This window comes from Struthio camelus, chromosome W (assembly GCF_040807025.1).
Source record: "Struthio camelus isolate bStrCam1 chromosome W, bStrCam1.hap1, whole genome shotgun sequence".
NCBI lineage: Eukaryota > Metazoa > Chordata > Aves > Struthioniformes > Struthionidae > Struthio > Struthio camelus.
In genome coordinates this window covers 38889572-38901768 of record NC_090981.1, presented here as the reverse complement: position 1 = coordinate 38901768, position 12197 = coordinate 38889572, and the positions used below count along the sequence as shown (strand labels likewise).

At 40.1% G+C, this 12197-nt stretch overlaps 1 protein-coding gene across 13 annotated transcripts in view; it reads right to left on the bottom strand.

Moving 5' to 3' along the window:
• Positions 1–12197, bottom strand: part of LOC138060865 (hyaluronan and proteoglycan link protein 1) — a 67781-nt gene that overhangs the window by 48433 nt on the left and 7151 nt on the right. The window contains exon 1 of one of the 13 annotated variants that reach the window (XM_068925853.1): positions 851–1111. The exons of 11 other annotated variants lie outside the window; for them this stretch is intronic. The gene's annotated coding sequence lies outside the window, so the exon portion shown is untranslated. Of the gene's footprint in view, positions 1–850; positions 1112–12197 lie in introns of those variants that run through there. One more of the 13 variants, XM_068925862.1, reaches the window with a different exon arrangement.

Sequence of the window (12197 nt, the reverse complement as noted above, 5' to 3'; positions counted from 1 at the left end):
CAGGTCTGCACTATTCCTGCTCCCCCTCCCCTCACTTTTTTTTTTTTTTTTTTTTGTGAATACATACACTCTTCCCTAAGCAACTGCTGCAGGTCACTGGACAGGGTCACTGAGCAAGGTGGACTTTTGCCTTGGCGTGCTATGGCCCTTCTTACACTCCTTCTCCAGCGACCAAAGCTTCCCTGGCCTTTTAGGGCCAAGTACCTGTCCCACAGACCTCAGGGACACAACTACCTCCAAGGACAAGGGGAAGTTTCCAAACTAAGCTAAAAGTTAAAACTGTGGCCTGGGGTGAAGAACTGAAAAGCAATGGAAATAATGTATTACCGTTTGAAAGAGCTCCTCTAGAGAAGTGTTTGAGTGGAGGCACTCCCTGCCCCTAAGGGCTAGTGTGAAAAAGCCCGGTTTCTCAGGCTGGTGTGTTAATAGGGTGGTTGTGACCCATTAGCCTCCGCTGCCCTGCGGGGAAGAGGAGAAGAGCGGAGGAGCTACAAAGGCTGGCCCTGGAAAGCTGGTATTTGTGCTCGCTCCTTACCAGATGCTCCACAGTCTCTACTACGGAATAACTGCAATTTTTCTCCACATCACATGCAACACTGCCGGTCTTAAGCATTTATCAGCATTTATCGGAGAGATCTGGGCCAAGCATCCGCAAGGTTTACTATTTCCTTTACCGCTTTCACAAACTGGCATTGTGATTTTTCAGCTAGGAAAATAAACTATGAGATAAACGAACTGAGATACTGGCTTCTGCTTAACCCAGCTTTCACCTCAGCAACTTGTAGAAATCTCCCAAGCTACATAAGCTGCAGAGCAGCCAGGGCATGGGACTCTGGTCTCTCTCACTTACCAATAGCTTCAGTCTTGCAGGGTCAGCTCTGTTTCATTTCTTTCTCAGAGGCCAAATGCAAAGATTCACTTACATCCAAATGTCAAGGTTCACAGTATAAATGCCATTCTCAAGGCTGTTTTTCCAGGGAAGAGTTTTTGAAGAACTAAGCAGCAGAGAGAAAGAAAACCCAGAACATTCAAACCTGTCCCGGTGAAGACCTCAATAAACCAGCCCAGCAGAGCTCCACCTCCCAGCCTGAAGGCTGCCAAACAAGACCCTGGGGAGCTATGTTAATCCCTAATTAAGTTTAATCTGCACTAGAAAAGGTCTGTTGATTTAGTTAGATAGGTATAGCAATGCTGAAAGTTCAGTCCCAACGTAGGCATAGCTATAAGAGACCAAAAAAAAAAAAAAAAAGCCACTGGGAGTATAATTTATAGTAGTTGGCTGAGCAAAATAAACTATTTTCAAACCAGAGGTTTCTTTTGCTTGAGCAGCTGCACCAACGATATGTGCCACAGTGCACAAGTGGCCTCTGGAGCAGCTGCAGACACGGAGTCCTCTCCTGCCATCCCTGAGGCCGCCGGGCAGTGAGTGAGGGTCTGCCGGCCCGGGGGGGGGCAGCACCCTGCCTGCCCCCTGGGTGCAGGGTCGCGGTGGGGACAGGAGGGCTCCCACCGGAGCTCCAGGCCTGATGCTCTGATTGCACGTCCCAACGTGGAAAAAAACCTGGATCCTATTTTAGCTTTCCTAAGAAACTATGTGCATAGTGTGTGCACAGTGTATGTGTATACATACACATAGATATACATGTATCTGCCATGTACACAGCCATTCAAATTTTGGCCATTGGACCACTTTTCATAAAATAAATACACTTGACTGGCATGATTGCACCAACAAAAGTTGGTAAGTTGAACCAGAAGGCAAGCGGTCTGTCACCCTTTTTCTAGAGATGTCTGGAAGAGGAAGGAGAGAAATGATGAAAGACAGAACGTACCATAAAATAATTTCTGCCTCTCCTTTTTCCTCTAGCAGCATCAAGACAGATTCTTTCTGCTCTTAAAAAAGATTGATTATCTATGTAGTTACTACGGACCCCAGGGAGAAAGTGTGTTCATGCGCACATAATATTAACCTGCTCTTCTCTGGGACTTGACACTCACATGAGGGACCTGAGCAGATCCCAGATGCAAATCTCTCCCTTGCCTTCATTCTTATGTATTGGTTACTTTGTTTCTAAAAGGGGTTATTCATGTGCAACTGCTATTTTGACATTCTCATGGGGCTTGCACATCCAAAGGGAGAAAACTTTGTCATTCTAGGGAGATAGCTAGAATTATAGCAAAATAATTTTAAAGCAAATGTCACTGAAATTAGCAAAAGATTTAAAAATCTGGGTTAATCAGCTGACACACAATAATAATCTTATAAAATAGCCTTGTCTTTTGATCCATTTGAAGAATGGATACTACTTTAAAAGTACTTTAGCCAACTTCAAAAAGAAATTAGATGAAAAGCATAAATATAAGGAAAAAGCTTTTTAATAACCTAGTCTCACTAGAAATGCTGTAGACAGTAGAAATCTATTCCTAAGAAATCAGGTCATTGCTCTAATTAAATCTGACATAGACATGAAAGCATACATATAAAGCCTTCATTTAAAGAAGAACAATTTTGCATCTCCAACATGCTGCTAAAAGATTACACTACATTGTAGCAATGCCTTTCAACCCTGCTGGCTTCATCTGAAATTTGCCTGAGGTGACCCACTTCTTTTGAGGTATAGGCATAGGTTTGTTTTATCTAAATTTATAACAAGAACGGTTTTTATAGAGTAACGTGTGGCATTTAGCTTTCATCCTTGTTGGCATCAATGTGGAACAATTTCTGCCATTAGCTATCAGAGGCATTTTACTCTCAGGAAATCCGTGTCAATGCTGTGTTGCAGGGAAAAGTGCTTCAAGAAATGCAACACTTTCATCTGTGGGGATGGAAGAGTAATTGCAGGAATGAAACAATTTTTTTCCCAGTACGCCTTCTCCAAGAAAATGTGGGTGGGGAGCTGGGGGAGCAGAGAGGCTTGCTTTCCAGTGGTGCATTTCATTGGCGCTGCACTTCAAGGTAGGCTTTCCACAGGTTGCCCAAGGGAATGCAGCTCCTCCTCAACTGTAATGCAACTCTACAGGCATAAATGCTATAGTATGTAAAGCTGGTTGTAGTCTAGACTTTGGCTATAAGAGAAAAAAGTGACTGCAGGAATTGGTATTTCCCTGTTCAAGCAAGTGGACAAACTATGGTGGGTGGAGACTCACTGAAGTCTGCCACCTGTCCCCACAGTCACAGAACAGCAGACTTTTCTGCATAACGCAGAAAGTGGCTGCAGACAGATTGCATCTCTTGGGAGGAAAAGAGGAAACTAAAGCAAGAAAAAGAACTGAGAATGTGCTGCGACTGTGCACCTTTTCATATACTTACTATATGAGTTTGTAGGTGACCTCTATTTCACAACAGGGACATCAAAGGCTGTAAAACCAGCTGCTATTTAAAAGCAGAGAAATTCCCTTCATTTTTACTATAAAAGGACTGGCACACATATTTTATGAGGGATTTTAAATTGCTTGGGGAAGGAGGGGAAGGTAGGAAGCCTTCAACACAAGTCCTCTACAGCAAACACCTCTGTTTAAATGTCTCAAATTAGATTTCGTTGGAAAAAAGATACTGGCACACTCATAACCTGACATACTTTCCATTATAAACTCATTTCTAGTATAAACGTTGAATGTACAATCTATAAATAGCACCTTAACTACAACATAGACTTTCATTATGTGCTCTGAATTTAGAAATAGTACTTCGGGCTTAGTTGAATTCTTGCTTTACAGTTCTTCATCACTTCAATCGTTTATTTACTATGTCTTTACCTTTTAATAAAATTTATAAGAGCCTTCTTTAAATCATGTTCTTTTGACAGGAAATAAAAGATTTGCTTGCAGTGAATGGACTTACACTTTCTGTTCAGTGAGCAATAGCATAGATCCATGTTGTATCAGGGCACTGCTAGCACTAAATCCCAAAAGAACAGAGTGGAATATGGTCTAGTATCCTTTAATTTAATATCCAACCTCTCTGTGCTCGTTTTGAACCTCTGTGGCTATTAAGGACCTCCACTTTGTCAACCAATTGTGAGTTTATCTGAAATAATTTCTTTTATCTTTCCTCAGAGCACTTTCTTTTTCTAACGAAAGTTTTTGACTGCTTTCCAATTTACTTCCACTTGCTTGTTCACCTCTAGCTTAAGAGTTATCTTTTCCTGTGTTTAGCTGGAAAGAAAATAGAGAATAAAATCCAACTACCTAGAACATCTAGATAAGAACTAGCTGGAAAAAAAAGAAATACCTAGGAAAATAATAAACTAAACCTATCTAACTCCTACCAAGTTTCTTGAGAAGGCTGGTTTACAATATTTTACAGGGATCAAGAACAAGGCAATGAAATCAGTATGGGCATGGCTTTCATTTTGCTGACCACCAGAAAAAAAGAAGAGTAATCTTGCTTCTTTTTGTGGCTAGCAGAATAGGCTACTGGATATTGTTGGAAGCAAATATTGCTTGTTTTTTAGCTTGCAGCAATACACTTCATGTGAATGGTTAAACAACACTGCCTATACTTCCTGGTCACTGAAGCAAAGGTTATTAATTTCACAAGAGTCATAGCAGTAATATGCTATAAATTCAGCAAAAATTTTCAACTAGCTGAGGCAAGATTCTGACCTGAAGCTGTTTTCTGGCAATGCAGTCCTTACCGCTCTGTTACATGGGGTCTTATGGTTACTGTGTACAATAGCTTGGAGCTGGTACACAGCATGCAGTCATTGCGTAGACGTTATAACTGAATTTGTCACTATCTGTAAATATTGATATATTTGGAATTTACTGCATAATGGAGGCGTACAGCCAAGAGGAAACCATATGATTCCCTGTTACTTTAAAATTGCTAAATAACTGTATTCCAGAACATAAGTCTTTATTTTAAAAACAGTTAAAATCACTTTAACTTCCTCTCCATTTTACCAATTGAGCTAATACTTCTTCCCATCTTTGCAACATGATTTAAGACCTAGGGATGGAAAATCATCCATAAGAACTAGGTAGAGTTTTCCTGGTTGTGAAGTTAACCTTCAGCACATCAGCTGATGGTGAGCAGTTTGGTGGTTCCTGCCTGGTTCTGCAGCATTCTGCCTAGAGCAGCAGGTCTCAGAGTGGCCTGCAGCTCCTATTTGTCTCAAAGCTGCAAAAGTATAATGTCAAAAGAGTAACATTTATGATTTAAATACAACATGATTAATGCTTTCATTGGCAGAAATACTTAGTTTGCCTAAGTCAGTCACTGTAAATAGGTGGGTACATACATACACACACGCTAGGGTTGCAAAGGCTGCTGAGAGATCAGGGATTAAACCTGTGGTGCCTCTGTGCTTCACTCCCACCATACCCCTCAATGATACCTGTCACAGTACATACACCGGGGATAGGAATAGACATGTACTTTCTAAAATATCTTTTGCTACTGTTTGTCCAAATCCCCAACTACTTTTGTGAAACTCCCAAGTCCCAGATGTTATCTTTTGCATACAAGACTCATCTAATGACACAACAAATACTCAGCTCATAATGTGAGCGTGTTGTACAGAAAACGGTTTTAATTTCAAATGAAATGTCTTGTGAGTGCACTTAATGGTATGCAAGGTCTTTCCTGGCCCTATGCTCCTTATGAAATAAATGTGTGTATGACGTGCTGCACTGACGGGGCTGGAGAAAAGGAAGGCGGGAGAAGATGCAACATAATTCTGTTCCATGTGAGATACATCTGTAATGCAGGGTATAAAGACACGAGCCTGTTTGATACATATACGAACCAAGGTGGCTCAGGCAAAAAGGCAGTTGCTAGGACTGTTGAACTCGGCATGGTCACACACACATTGTTTACCTATGCCAGAACATGAGGAAAAGACTGGCACCACTTTGGAGGGTGGGTGGAGCAGTCACTGTTAGCGGAGCAAGAAAGCAGCTGCTGCTGTGCAGCTGTGGCTCTGCCTGTTGCTCCTGTTGATCCAGCAGCTGGAGGACAACTGTCCATGCCTCCGTCCTCTTGCTCTGCTAGAGCTCTGCTCGCCTCCCAGCCTTGTCCTGTGGCAGAGGAGGCCTGACCAAGGGGAGGCCCAACCCCTTCTCCCCCGAATGACAGAGGTCATTGTCACCTTTGGGATTAAGAAGCCAAGAACCATAAGGGAATTTGACTTTGTGACATCTTTATGAAGCCCATATCCATAGAAATACAATCAGGAAATCCGCAGAGCGAGGGTTGATGCACTGGCCAAGATTTGATGCAAGGCTCTGGACACGTGTTCATGGGTCAGACCTGGGGCGCTGTCTGCCAGAGGGATTTTATGAAGGGAACCTGCCTGAGAGACAACAGTGATGCCCAGGGCTACAGCTTAGCTCATGGTTTGCAGCCTGTTATTGCCTACAAGGTGGCAGGGCTGGCCAGATGGTGATATACGAGTGCACTGGAAAGTTCAGGTTCCCAAGTTCAGCTTTCTCAGACTTAAATTAGTCACATTTTCTGATGCCTTCCTGAATACTGTTACTCTGATTCTGGAATCCCTCCTTCAGCACATGGAGGAATAAAACTACAACAGTAGCAATCTAACCCAAGGAGCTGAGAAAGCTGAGACTGAACACGAGATATACTGACATGAGAGATGATCTTGATGGCTAGCAAAAGAAATAATTTTACCTGCTTTGAATATGCACTAAGAAATAGCTAGAAGTATTCCCAATAAGACTATGAATTTATGAATAAATCATTTCAGAAGCTATGTATATTTTAAAGGGAGAATGAAGTCAAAAAATAAAAAAGACATTAGCACAGGCAATCTTTACTGTAATTATTTAACATTTTTCAGGCTGCAGTATTAACCTTTGGAAAAGTAAACAATGGAAAGTTACACGACTATTTTCAACAAAGTATGAGTCAGAATTGCCTTTTTTGTCTTTTTCACATGGAACAATAATCTCATTGCTCAAAGCACTTTGACCTGATTCTTCACTGCCTTCTAGCTTGTGCAGACATTTATATCTTTGCAAAGTGAATGCAAAGTAGACAGAAAAAATCTTTTTGAACAAGGTGAATAATGGGGTTCCCATACATTGAAAAAGGTGCACAATTCTCCATATAGGCAGCACCATATTTTTATTACTGTATGTGCCTTTTTCAAATTTTAACTTTGATCACCCAAATAATTACAGATCTAAAGTGACTACCTGTGTGAATTTTTGTTTTCTTTTTTTCCTATCTTTTCAGTGTACTTTGTTGTGTTCTGTGTAGAAGTGAATTGAAAAGTTTCTGGGGCAGAATGTGACTTTTTTTTTAACTGCATAATTCCTGCTGCTCTCAAGAGGCACCTATCTAAATTCTCATCTGTATCTAAACTCCCACTTTCATCTCCTTGCCTCTTTTAGTCTTTAATAGACAGGTCTCTCTTCTTTATTGTAATAATGGCTATCTGATACACTGTGGAAGATGAAACCCCCAAGTAATGAGAGTGCTAAAAACTCTTCCAGCTTTCAGAGGACTCGCTATTTCGGGCTCAGTGACTAGTTTGCTATAATTCAGTGTTGCATGTAGGCTTATAAAGCTCTATGGAGGCATGAGCTTGGTAAGAAGCCAACTATGGGGTACCAGCTGAGCAGCGAGCCATGACATACACATGCCCTCCATGCAGATACTCTGGAGTCCTTTTATTATACGCCCTCCCAAACCTTTTGGAGATGGCCAGTCTTAGATGGGCCTTCATGAAGGCAGATATACTCTTTCTGGGCTATTGTCGCAAGAAGAAATATATTGTGACGTTGCCCTTGAGGTTGCAGTATGCCTTGCTTGACTGAACTGATTGCACAGCCACAGCCAGATACACTTAGCAGGCTACCTTTGTGAATATCTGTATCTTCACAAGCACATCCTTGTGAAGAAGGGAAGTTCTGTCATCCTGTGTTTATAGATGGAGAAGTGGGGCATTAAGAAGCTGTTGGCTTATTCAAGGTCACACAGGAATTTATGCCTGAATAGGGCACTGAAACCATGTTTCTCAAGCAACAGTAAAATAACTTAACAATAGAATGTTTTAACTAATCCGTAATCCTTCTTCCCTGGTGCAAATAATAAATAACTAAAGTATAACAATTAGTATCCATTCTCAGATGCCTGAATGTTGCCTCAGATTAATATCGTGTCATATTCTCTCCGCTAGTGTAGCAACTACAATTCTCCCTTTTAAACAGCAAAAAGTTAACATAACAAAAATGATTCCCTGGAAGTCTGTTGCTGGCACTCCATTGCGCACTGAGAAATTTTCAGTCTCAGTGGCAATGAGATATAAGCAGCATGGTGTTGGTCTTCAGAATTTCAAACAAGTTGCCTGACTAGTAATCATACTAAAATTCCTGCAGAAATAAAATGATAAACTATGTTAGAAGGATATAGCAAGCACTAATTTATCCCAAATTTATGTTTTATGCCTCTAAACCTTTGGCTACCCACTAATGTGTTTTTATTTCAGAAGGAAGAAAGCAAAGGTCAGAATCGTGGACAGATCTGATGGCTCATTCCTCACTGGCCAGGCAATACACTACCCAGAATATATTTGAACCCATTTTGAGATTAAAGTTAACATTTCAAAAGGCCCTTCTGGCACGGAATCAACCATGAAGTACCTACCCATAGCCTCCTTACTCAGTCTAGATATGCTGATCTGTTTAATGCTGGAAGGATTGTACTAAAGGCCAAAGCCAAGAGCAATTAAGGGCTGCATGATGGGAAATTGAAGAGTCAATTGGGAAACGTCATGCAAATGAGCCTCATGCTTTCTATATGCTGCCTTTCTTTGCTGAAAAGATCTAACTGATTACAGGCATTGGGATTGTTCAGCATTTGAAGGTAATAGTTACTATGCACAGAACAGGGGCACTTCCTCCTCATACTTCTCTATCTTTGTTCAAGGAAAAACAACACGGCAATTTTGATTTCTTACTCTTTCTCTCCCTTTATTTTTCCCCTTCTTCTTTCCTTGAATAGTATCTGAAAATGCTGCTAGACTGGAGGCTTGCTATCATTTTGTAATAACTTGTACCCCTTTATTCTTGCGCTGTTGTATATCTAAACAGCCAAGAAAGAACTCGTGGCCCACTTTAGCTAAAATTAGTAACTCTTTTCTCAACAGTACCATGAGTCTATATGCTACAGGAGCAAATGTGAATGTGACTATAGGCATATGAATCACAGAACAGTTTAGGCTGGAAGGGACCTCCAGAGATCATCTAGACCAACCCCCAACTCTAACAGGGTCAACTATGGCATGTTTCCCAGGACCACATCCAGTTGGGTTTTAAATATCTTCAAAATGGAGGCTCCACAACCTCTATCACCTACACAGTAAGAGAGTTTTTTTTTTACGTTCAGATGGAATTTCCTGTGTTTCAGTCCATGCCCATTGCCTCTTGTCCTGCCACTGGCCTTGCTGAGAAGAGGATGTCCCTTTCAGTCTTGCTGAGCCCAGTGATACCAAGAATTGTTAGATCAGCTCATGCAGTTAGCACACAAGTGAGATTTTAAAAAACAAAAGCTAACAAGGACTCTGAAATTTACTTCTGCAGTTCGTATTCAAGCTTCCCATTGCAAGTACAAATGCCAAAGAGCTTGGAGGCTAAGATTCTCATCTGATATTAAGATTCCAAAACTGATGACCTAATAAAATAAACCTACAAAATGTTATGAGAATTGCAAGAGCTGGCTATTACACCTTCTAGGGCATCTGCCAGTGTAGTTATATTTAAGCTTCCATGATGGAAAAATATGAACCACGTTCTTCTTAAGGTAAACCCATATAAATTTCCTCTTGGCTACACTGGTCTTAGTGAAATCTGGAAAGAGCTTATGTATCTACACAGAACTGGAACTGCCTTTTTTCATTGTTTTCACATCTACAAAGCAGTGGCCTTTTCCTAAAAAGACAATATGCCTCCTCAGAAATTTGGGGAAGAACAAGTTGTAGCTGTTGACTGTTTAACGGAGTCTTTAAATTGTCTTTTTATTCATATTTGTTTGCACATTGCACAGTAGCTGAACTTGAAAACCCTTAGTTGCAAAAGAAGAGGCATACTCTTGCTTCTGCTTCTTCTCTGGAGTACAAAGAAAAACTGTAAATTTCCCTGAAGTAGATGGACACAGTGGGGGGGGCTGTGATTCCCAAAGAGCCATTGCCATAGGTCGCATTTGTTTGAGTGTTACTGGTTTAGGAGAAGACAAAGAGCCAAAATTTACTGAACAAAGCCTATTGATCCTGGATCTCTAATGACTTTGAGTCATTGTTTAGTGTGTATCCAAGTCTGATATAAGAAACACGCTAAATTGGCTGTTTGCCATTAGAGGAACTCCAAGATGGTTTGCATCTACATTGGGGACCCCCATCTCCCTCTCTAGATACTTTTGTAAGGGTAAGCTCTTGCCCTCTGACATGTGGGCTGCATTGTTATACCACATCTGAAAGGTTTTATTTAACTTTTATGTGGGAAACTCAATATAAATTGGACAGTTGGCACTAATATAAAAAAATGCATAAAACCTGTAAATCACAGTTCCATGGTAGTTTCTGGAGTGAAAACATAAAATAAAAAGAATGAATCAACGAATATTGCTGTCTGCAGAAGGAGGTGTGTTTTCTGAGATGACTATTTTGCACACTGCAACGCAAAAAAATAAGTAGAGATTTGCTCAAACCCATTATTAGCTATAAAGAAAGTCACATTTCCCCAGTATAATGTCAGGAGAATGCTGAAGTCGAAATAAATTGTGGTTAATGAGTAATGGTGCATTCCTGAACAAACCTCCCTCAGATAAAATAATAGAATCTGCATCAATCATCAGATGTACCAGAAATAAGTCACCCTCACAACACGATTCGAAAGGATCTATGTCTTTGAAAACAAATGCTTGTGCTTTCCCTTGACATTTGCAGTGTTTTTCATAAACGCTACAGCTTTAATTTTCTGATAGGCAACAATTTTTCCTTGACAATGCTCTATTCCAGTGACATTATCTCTGAATTTCCTGCATATTTTTGCTACTTTTGATTTATCTGGAAATACAGTAAATCTAAAGTTTCTATCAGCCTGATACCTAAAACAAATCACTCAATGTAGTGGCAAGTATAGGTGAGGATGCTTCTTTTGACTTAGATTTACAGAATATGATTATAAATAAGTAATTCTGAAAGGCACATCTACCCAGATGAGATTTGAAGTCAGATTGGACTCAAGTGTATCTGCAAACACCACGTATTTGAATTACTATATCCAAGAACTAAGAATTGTTCTCTTCATGAGCCACAAACTCTGAAAATTCATGCACCTCTTTTGATTTTCTTAAATACTTTTCTGTGAAGTTTAGATGCCCAACAACCACTGATTCTACTCATAACATTCAAAAGTAATATCTCCCACAAAAAACTTTCTTTTAGTAGAATCATAGAGAAAGTGTCCTACAGAGAACCACAGAGATGGTCATCACCTTTTTCTTCCTTCTATCCATTTTGTCTGGCCTGGTATTAAAACCTAAAACAACAGAGATGCCACAGATTTCCCAGGCAGTCTATTCCTAAGCTTTCTCATTTTTACATTCAGAAATCTCTTTCCCCAATCTTTCTCCCTGCAACATGCACCCATTACTTCTTCTTTTTTCTGATTATTCGCTTTATAGTGTATTTTTTCTTTAAGCTAAACATAACAGATTTTTCATTTTTTAAAGTAATGTTTCCTAATTCCTATCATTCTCATTATTTTCCTTAAGATTTGCTTTAGCTGGTCTTTGCAACTCTTAAAATTCAGTGCCTGATACTGGGAACAACCTCAAATGAGACCTTAAACCTTATTCATCTTTATGTATAGCTTTCTTTTTGCGACAACGTGACACATATTCTGGTTGAGTACCCCAGAACTACTCTGAACCAGCTGTTTTCCATTCTGTATTTCTGTAGTTGATAATTTCTGCCTCAGTTTAGCATGTTGCATTTATTTAAATGATTTTTTTCCCAGATTTTTCTCCAATTAGGCAGATCATTTTAACTTTTACGCCCATACCTTCCAAAAGGCGTTCCTCTCTCCCAGTTCTGTGTTGTCTAAAAACTTAAAACATATTTTCTATTCAATTGTCCAGGTTACTAATAAAAATATTGAAGAGTACCAACTCTGACTAGCCCTGGAAAAATCCTGGCTGGTATGTGCTTCTATTTTCACAGTGAGCTATTGAG